The sequence below is a fragment of the Pygoscelis adeliae genome, unplaced genomic scaffold (genome assembly GCF_000699105.1).
Source record: "Pygoscelis adeliae isolate BGI_AS28 unplaced genomic scaffold, ASM69910v1 Scaffold260, whole genome shotgun sequence".
Taxonomy (NCBI): Eukaryota; Metazoa; Chordata; class Aves; order Sphenisciformes; family Spheniscidae; genus Pygoscelis; species Pygoscelis adeliae.
In genome coordinates this window covers 624,139-631,828 of record NW_008824001.1, presented here as the reverse complement: position 1 = coordinate 631,828, position 7,690 = coordinate 624,139, and positions in this window count along the sequence as shown.

The window sequence follows — 7,690 nt, the reverse complement described above, 5'->3', positions numbered from 1 at the left end:
CATCCCATCCCATCCCATCCTTTTTCATCCCATCCCATCCCATCCCATCCCCTGGCTGCCAGGTGTGCTGGATAGATCGGGGGTGGGGGTCTGTGGCTCTGCCTGCCCTGCTGGCCAGCGCTTGGTGACCCCTGGAGCTGCCTTCCAGCCTGGCGGTGACATGAGGGCGGCGTACCGTTTTGAAACGCCGGTTTTACTGGCGCTGCTTGACGGTGCGACTCTTAAATGTTAAAAATCGCGATACGTGCCTTGCTGCCCGAGCTCCTTCCGTTTTACGGATATGCATTTCTTAAACTCGGGCTGTTAACTTGCGTGCCTGCGGGGCACTCCGCCTTTGTGTTTGCTGTTCATCCCTGCTGGTGTAGGCAGTGTGAAGTGTTAATCACTGGAAGTACGCTCTCTGCGTTTTTTGTGTATGTATTTGAGTTTTTACTAAGTTCACGTCTAAATTAATTTGAGTAAACTGCATTTTTCCTCTCGTTAATTGGTTACTGAGTACATGTAGCAGGCATAAATGATTGTTAATAGAGCAAGACAATATGCTGTTTAAACGTGTGCGTTTCCATCCAACAAAATGATGTCATAAGTATACCTGTGTTTTGGCTGCACTTTGTATGTGCACACCGTCTGATTATTTTTTTTTCCCCCAAACAAAATTCCATTGTTATTACGAGAAAGAAGTTGTTAGCCATATCCCATAATGGCATATGGTATTATTTGGGATACTGTCAGAGGAGAAGAGGGTAGACAATCCTACAGAACTCAGTTGTCTGGGGTTTTTTGTTTGTTTGTTTTTTTTATACTTTATAATAGCATTTCTCAGGACAATTTTGAATACTGAGCTCTTAATGTTTGCAAAATATATTGAAAGAGGAAAAAAGTGTAGTGTTAGACACATTTTAAGAATGTACAGATATTCATTAGTCAGAATGAAAAATCAGAAGTCACAATATGCCTTCACTCTGTGTTACTGAAAGTGTGGGCATGTCAGTCATTCAGTAGGTACTTAACCATTGTTTGTATGCATGCTGGGCAACTAGCTCCAGCCAGGGCCATCAGTTGTGCCTTCTCTCCTAGCCCCTGCTATTGATTCTTTGCATCCCAGAACATACAGGAATGTAAACAATTTTGTCATCTCCTACAAAAATCAAGAAAGGTGTCTTTACTTGAGTGAAGTAAGGGAATGATCTGTGACGTTCTCTGTAAAAATATTACTAATATATAGTAGAATATTAAACTGATAAGCTAAAGTTAAAAAGTTTCTAAATGAACTCAGGATGTCAGGAACTTTGAAATGCTGTATTGTCTAGTATTACTCTTAATTACACTAGGTATGACTAGGTAGTGCTGAAAGGCTCTCGTAAGCAATTACAGTATTAATTTTTAAGCTCGTAGCATAACTTTTCAGTTAAGCATATCAAAATGTTTGGGTTTTTTAATGGCCTGTAAAAGAGGTGGTGTTTGAACTTGTCTTATTCTTAGTACTTAACATTTTGGTTTGTTACAAAATTTAGTTCTTTGTTATTATTTACTTGGAAGACATACATGTAAAATGTTCCAGTTTCACAGTGCGGAGAACTGTTTGTCCTTTCTCCCTAATTCCAGCATTTCTTTCCACTGGTGTAAAGTCATGATCAATTATGGGGAAATATAAACTGCGCTTACTGCACTTGACACCTCCTTATGTATCTTGAGGCCCAGAATAGCTCTACTTTGCATTACATGTTCTATGACTTGGTCTCTGCCCCAGAGAACTTGCAATCTAGATCAGATAAAGCTGAAAGGATTTTGTTCGAAGCCACATTGGGAACCTCTGTCAAAGCTAGAGGTTGAATTAGTTGCATTTGTTTCTCTCTTCCTGGAAGATGCTCCCATAGTTAATACTCCAGATCACAATTTTCTTCTTTTCCAGTCTTTTACATCTTAAGTGCAGGATCACAGCATGTAGGAAAACAAGACAGTTCTTCATGGTCTGTGTGTCATCGCAGAATATCTGAACTGAAAACAGACAGTTCTTCATGGTCTGTGTGTCATCACAGAATATCTGTGCTGAATTAGAACGCTACTTTTTTTTTAATAGCTTTGGCTTATATATAAAGTAACTTTTAATCATTGTTTATATCATGAATTGCAAATATGTTGTACGTAACTGTCTGAAAAGGGATGAAAGGACACCTTCTGGTGTGAGATTCAGTGCTGCATGTTACATATATCCACAGTGAAAAAGCTTTCAGGCTTATACAAAACAGCGGGTGATATGTTTGTGATCAAATTCTGGTCTAAAGCGTATGCATTAGATGTCTTCGTTCCATACTGGGCGAATTCTGAGAACATAACATAGTAGCATACTGTATCCCAATGATTTCTGCATCTGGCAGTGCTGATCAGGAGAACTTTCTTTATGAACCTTTGATCTCATTGAAGTTGCATTTTAAGGTTCTATAGTAACACAAAGATGTCACCTCTGTAAATATCTCACTGTTGTATAGGTAAGCAGAGATTTTTAAAAAATTGTAAATAAAATTATCCACTTCAAGCATAGTGAAAATGTTGCTGCTTTTGCAAAGAATGTTTCACTTAAAAATGAGTTTTTATTCCACCTAGCTGCTGTCTCATCTTGGCTGTTAGAAACACTCTAGTATATAGTAACATTAGTGCTTACATTTCAGTTTGTGCAGGCAGGCTGATTTAATACGAAACTGTCGTGCCAAGTCAAGCCAGGTTGTCTTTATGTTTGAAGATGGAGCTCAAGCACACTTTGGGAGGAATTTTTTTTTTTTTTAATTTTGACAGAAAGTTAATTTTTCCTTGTGTTTATATTTCAAGGGAATTTCCAAGTAAAGGATGCTAGCTTCCCCTTCCTAGTTAAGTATTTTATTGTTACCAGTTTCTTTCAGCTTTGCGGTAATGTAATTTGACAACATGCATTAACCACCAGAAGTTGTCCTGAGTCACTCTTTTCCCAAAACTAAGGGACGCTTCCTCATTGCTGCTATCTGTACTGAGTGAACGGATAAGAATTTTAACTGAGGAACTGGCCAATTTCTTTATCCGAAGTGCTTAAGTTCAATACCAGAAATGTAAATACGCAAAGTTATAATAGAAAAGTCTCCAGTGTACCAGGTGACATTTTTGTGTTGGTCTATGTGGCTGAAGCCAGCACATGCTAAGCCAGTCTTAGGCCTTGTCTTTAGGTTTACTTGTCCTTTTTTAGACTGCATAGCTGTCTCCTCAGGAAATGCATTTCTGGATTGATGGTTATAAAAGGCCTTCTAAAGGAAATGTGTAGAGGATTCTTTGCAAAATTCTTTCAAAGAAGTACTTCCAATAATGAATTGTAGTTGAGATTACATTAGAAATGGAAGTAATTGTCTCTCACTTGGCTAACAATAGAATTTAGTTTGTGATGTTAACTGAAATACAATGATTTAAAAAAAAAATTACTTAGTGAACTTAAAGCTGTTCATTCCCCAAATGAAAAGTGTGCATGTTAACACAAAAAAGAAATCTGTGAGGCTGCTTTACAGGTTTGTCATGTCCTGTATAGACGGTGCAGACATGCTATTGTGTGCTAGGGGTGAACAGATATATCCTTCAGGCAGATGTGATCTCTGTGTTCATTAAAACTCAATAATGCAAGTAGATTGTGTTTGGTGAATGAGTAAGCATATGCTACTTTGCTCAGCTCTATCTAATTTCCCCCTTCCCAACATCTCATGCTATGAATACCTTTGTGTGGGAATTCTGCAAGACTAGCATTTTTACCCGATTTTCTAATAAAATAGCCAAGTCTTATATGCAAATTAAATTTATGGATATTGTTCTAGTTTGGTACATGTTCATCAGTTCAACAATACAGAAAGTCTATCAAGTAAAAAAAGGTTTCTTGTGTATATACACTATATTTAGAACTTCTTGGGTATTCCATATATGTATTTCTCAGAATAAGTATATTCCTGTTCTTTCTTGTCAACCTGAAGATGTGTACTAGTCTCAGATCTTCATGTATCCATTCTAAAGGTAACCAAATTATTCACCACTAATAGATAAGGATGCATTTCATGCTTAAATACATGACTATGTTCTTTTGCTTTGACTTTTAAATCCTGGAAGGTTGTAAGAAAATATAAATGCACCTGAGGCAGATCGGTGCCTGGAAAGAAAGCTTTTTAAATGGAGAAAATAGGAAGATAAGGGATTGCTCATTAGGGAAATGCTTAGTGCTTTCTAGAAACGTACATGAAAAGCTTCATCTGTTTTCTCTCATCTCACGTAAAAATGCAGTAGATGGAATATCTATTCAGAAACTTTGGTTTCTGTGGTATGTGTCTAGAAATAAGTTCAACCAAGGATGATGTGGCTGTAGGAGAGTCTGTGCTGCTGGAAATAGATATGTCAAGTGTGGCAGGCACTTGTGTGGGATATGCCCATGTAGATTCCAAAGGGGTGCACTCTTGGATTAGCCGGTTACTTCTTTTCAGTACCTTGAAAGAAGTTCACACACATAAGAACTTTTTGGGTGCATGTACCCTAAGTTTTTGATTGAACTGATCATTTTAACAGTAAAACTCACTTTATGGACTCAAAGTATTCCTTGTTCTCACTGAAGTTCCTTTGTAAACAGAAAAAAAGGTAACTTTAAAAAAAAAAACAACAAGAAAAAGCTCAAATTAATACAAGGAAAGATGCCATAATACTGGAATCAAATGATTCATGGTAGATCATACAGATATAACTGTTGCCACATTACAAAAGGGCCAAGTCCAAATAAATTGTGGATTTCCTTTCTTGCTATCTTTTTTTTTCCTTGGATATAAAAAAAAATAGTTAAGCTGCACTGAAAAATATTCTAATTTGAATGGCTCTTGACTCTACCTGACAGGAGATCTTGAAGGAATTGAGTTTACCATCTTGCATCCTAGATGGAAAACCAGACATTTGATTTTATTAATTTTTAACCATGTTTAGTGGGCAATGCATTGCTTTTGTACCACTGGTGTTTCTCTAACATCTATTAATTGCTTGGATTCTTGTACCATGCTATTATTACTTGTGATAGGTTTTTTTCATTTTTCTTTTGTGAATGGCTGGGAATTGCAGGTAAAAGCAGGTAACACTGCCTTTAGTCTTTTCCAGCATTTTTGAGCAGAACTTGATTTTTAGTTGCATATAACTTTCCTAAAATGGAAAATTTCATTCCAAGTTACATGTTAGCCACTTTCAGCCTTTATATGGAAAATTTTAGCAAGTATGTTCATTTTTTTTATAAGAAGTGAAACTTGATGGTATGCTTCCACTCTACTAGAGGAAAAACTCTAGCTGTTTCTCTTAGAAAAATTCTCATGTCTCTATCAGAAGGGATCTGAGGCAGATGGTCTTCATTCAGTATGTCTTCTGTTACTCATGTCTAAATTTATTTTATTTCGGCAATTGAATTAGGTATAAAAGTCCATATTGAGAATGGATAGACTTTTGCAGTTAAAAGTAGCAGAGATGCTGTATTGAATGTATTTTGCCACAAGCTGGAATGAGTAGACCTTTATTTCCAGTTTCAGTAAGCAGATGCATCAGACCAGGGCTAGGATCAAGAACTTGGGCACAGGAAAGTGTTTTCAGTCCCAGTCTGATTTTTGTAATCTCTCTAGGAGAATTGGGAACTCTTCAACTTTGTTTGCACCCAATAGACAAAGCGTAAAAAGTGCATGAAAATAAAGAAGTGTGGTGGAATTTAGGAATCAGAGTTGGGGCTTGGGGAGAAAGGACCTTTTCCAATGTCAGGATGGGGTGTGAGACCGAAAACTGTGGTGCTTAAGTCTTAGTTGATAGTAAGTAAAATTATTTGGGGCAGGATGGAGTGAAGGAGACATATGGGACATGAACAAAGGTTGTCCCATACTTGCCGTATCTATTCGGATATGTTAATTAGAGAAGGATTTGTCTCATTCATTCGTTTTAGCATATTTATCCTGATCTTTGAGGGAATTGTGATTGTGTACTGATAGAAGCTCATGTCTATAGGATTTCTGCTTCCTTCCTTCCAGAACTTAGAATGACATGTACTGATGGAAGCTGGGGAAACGTCCTGTAGCTGTGTTCTGGCCACGCTTGTTCTACAGTTCCTATACAGTACAATCAAATCACTTAAATGTAGTTTTCACAGAAAATCCAGTTCCTATACAGTACAATCAAATCCCTTAAATGTAGTTTTCGCAGGGAAACAACCCTTTTTTTTTTTTTTTTTTTTTTGTAATGACCATCTGGGATAGTAAATCTGATTAGCAGCTAGAAATGTAGCCTATGGAAGCAATGTTTGGAATATGTAAGGAGGTAAAAAATGGAGGGAAGCTCTGCAAAGTTAAGTTTTAACTGTGCTAAAAAATCCTGTCTTTTTAATTCCTGGTCTCCTGGCCTGAGTTTTCCATTGCATAGGTGAAAAAAATAATACTACATCTCTGGGATACTGTAAAACAAATAAATGCAATCAAATATATTATGAAGGTTACTATAGAAAAGTACCATTTAAAAATGGAATCATACTTCCCATCAGGGATTTTGACTAATGAGCAATGGGATAAAATGTGTAGACCCACAAAGAGCAGAGGGAAAAATAAGAACATAGGATGATGACTGGTCTTTATCAGCAGTATTACCTTGCATGAGGCTAGAGAAAAAACTCCTATGTGCTTTCTGAGGCTAAACCACAGTAAAATCTACCCACACCAAAGAGCTGGATTAAGGTTGCATGAAAAACATTGCTTCTAATACTTCCAAATTTGGGGTTATTTGCTTTTCAAAACTAAAGCTAATCTTCCTGTGTAAATTGTAAGTGAATAACATAGTACCTAAACTTACTCAGAGGGAATTATATTTTATTTACCTTGTTAATATTGAGAAATAAAAGACAAGGAGGCTTAATAAATATGCAAAGTTTATTACCTGTCTAAATCTTACCTTACTGCAGTGACTGCAATTTTATCTGTATTCTAGAAAGGCTGTCTTCTAAAACACTTTTAGAAGCTTTGAAGAAAATAATGTCAGTCTGAAATACTGAACAACACTGAAATAGAATAGATATAACAGAAAATTGTACACAAAAAAAATAACGTAAGGCTAGGTCAAAAATGTTTGAAAAGAAGCACTGTCTTACAAAGTTGGCTTCCATTCTGCTTGTAACTGTGGTTTTTACCATATTTTAATGGAACACACATGATAAAGGGATGATGAACAAGCAGAGGAAAATTGAGTGTGTCTAGTAATGCCTTAATATCCAATGAAAATACTTTCATGTCTGCTAACAAAACCAGTAATTTCACCTGTGAAGAGCCACACTAAATTCGAACTTATTCAGTGTATAGAAAAGGGCCCAGAGATGGTAGCAGCTTATTGCAACCTTACTGCAGATGTAGCAATCCCAACACTCAATTTAGGAGTTTGTCATCAAGGCTGATTTAGTTTTGGCCTCGCGTGGTAGTTCATTAATTATTTTGGAAATCTACAAGCCATTTGGCTGCATCCAATAATGTGATTCATTGTCCTTGCATCAGAGCCTGATGCGTAAATTTACAGAACTTAGAGAAGGGTAGAGTGAGGATGGTAGTAGGATCCTAGATTATTTTTTTAGCTCGTAATTCAAGTAGTGGTCCTCCACAGTCTTCTGTAGCAGACAAAGTAACACCGTGGGGGTGGGGAG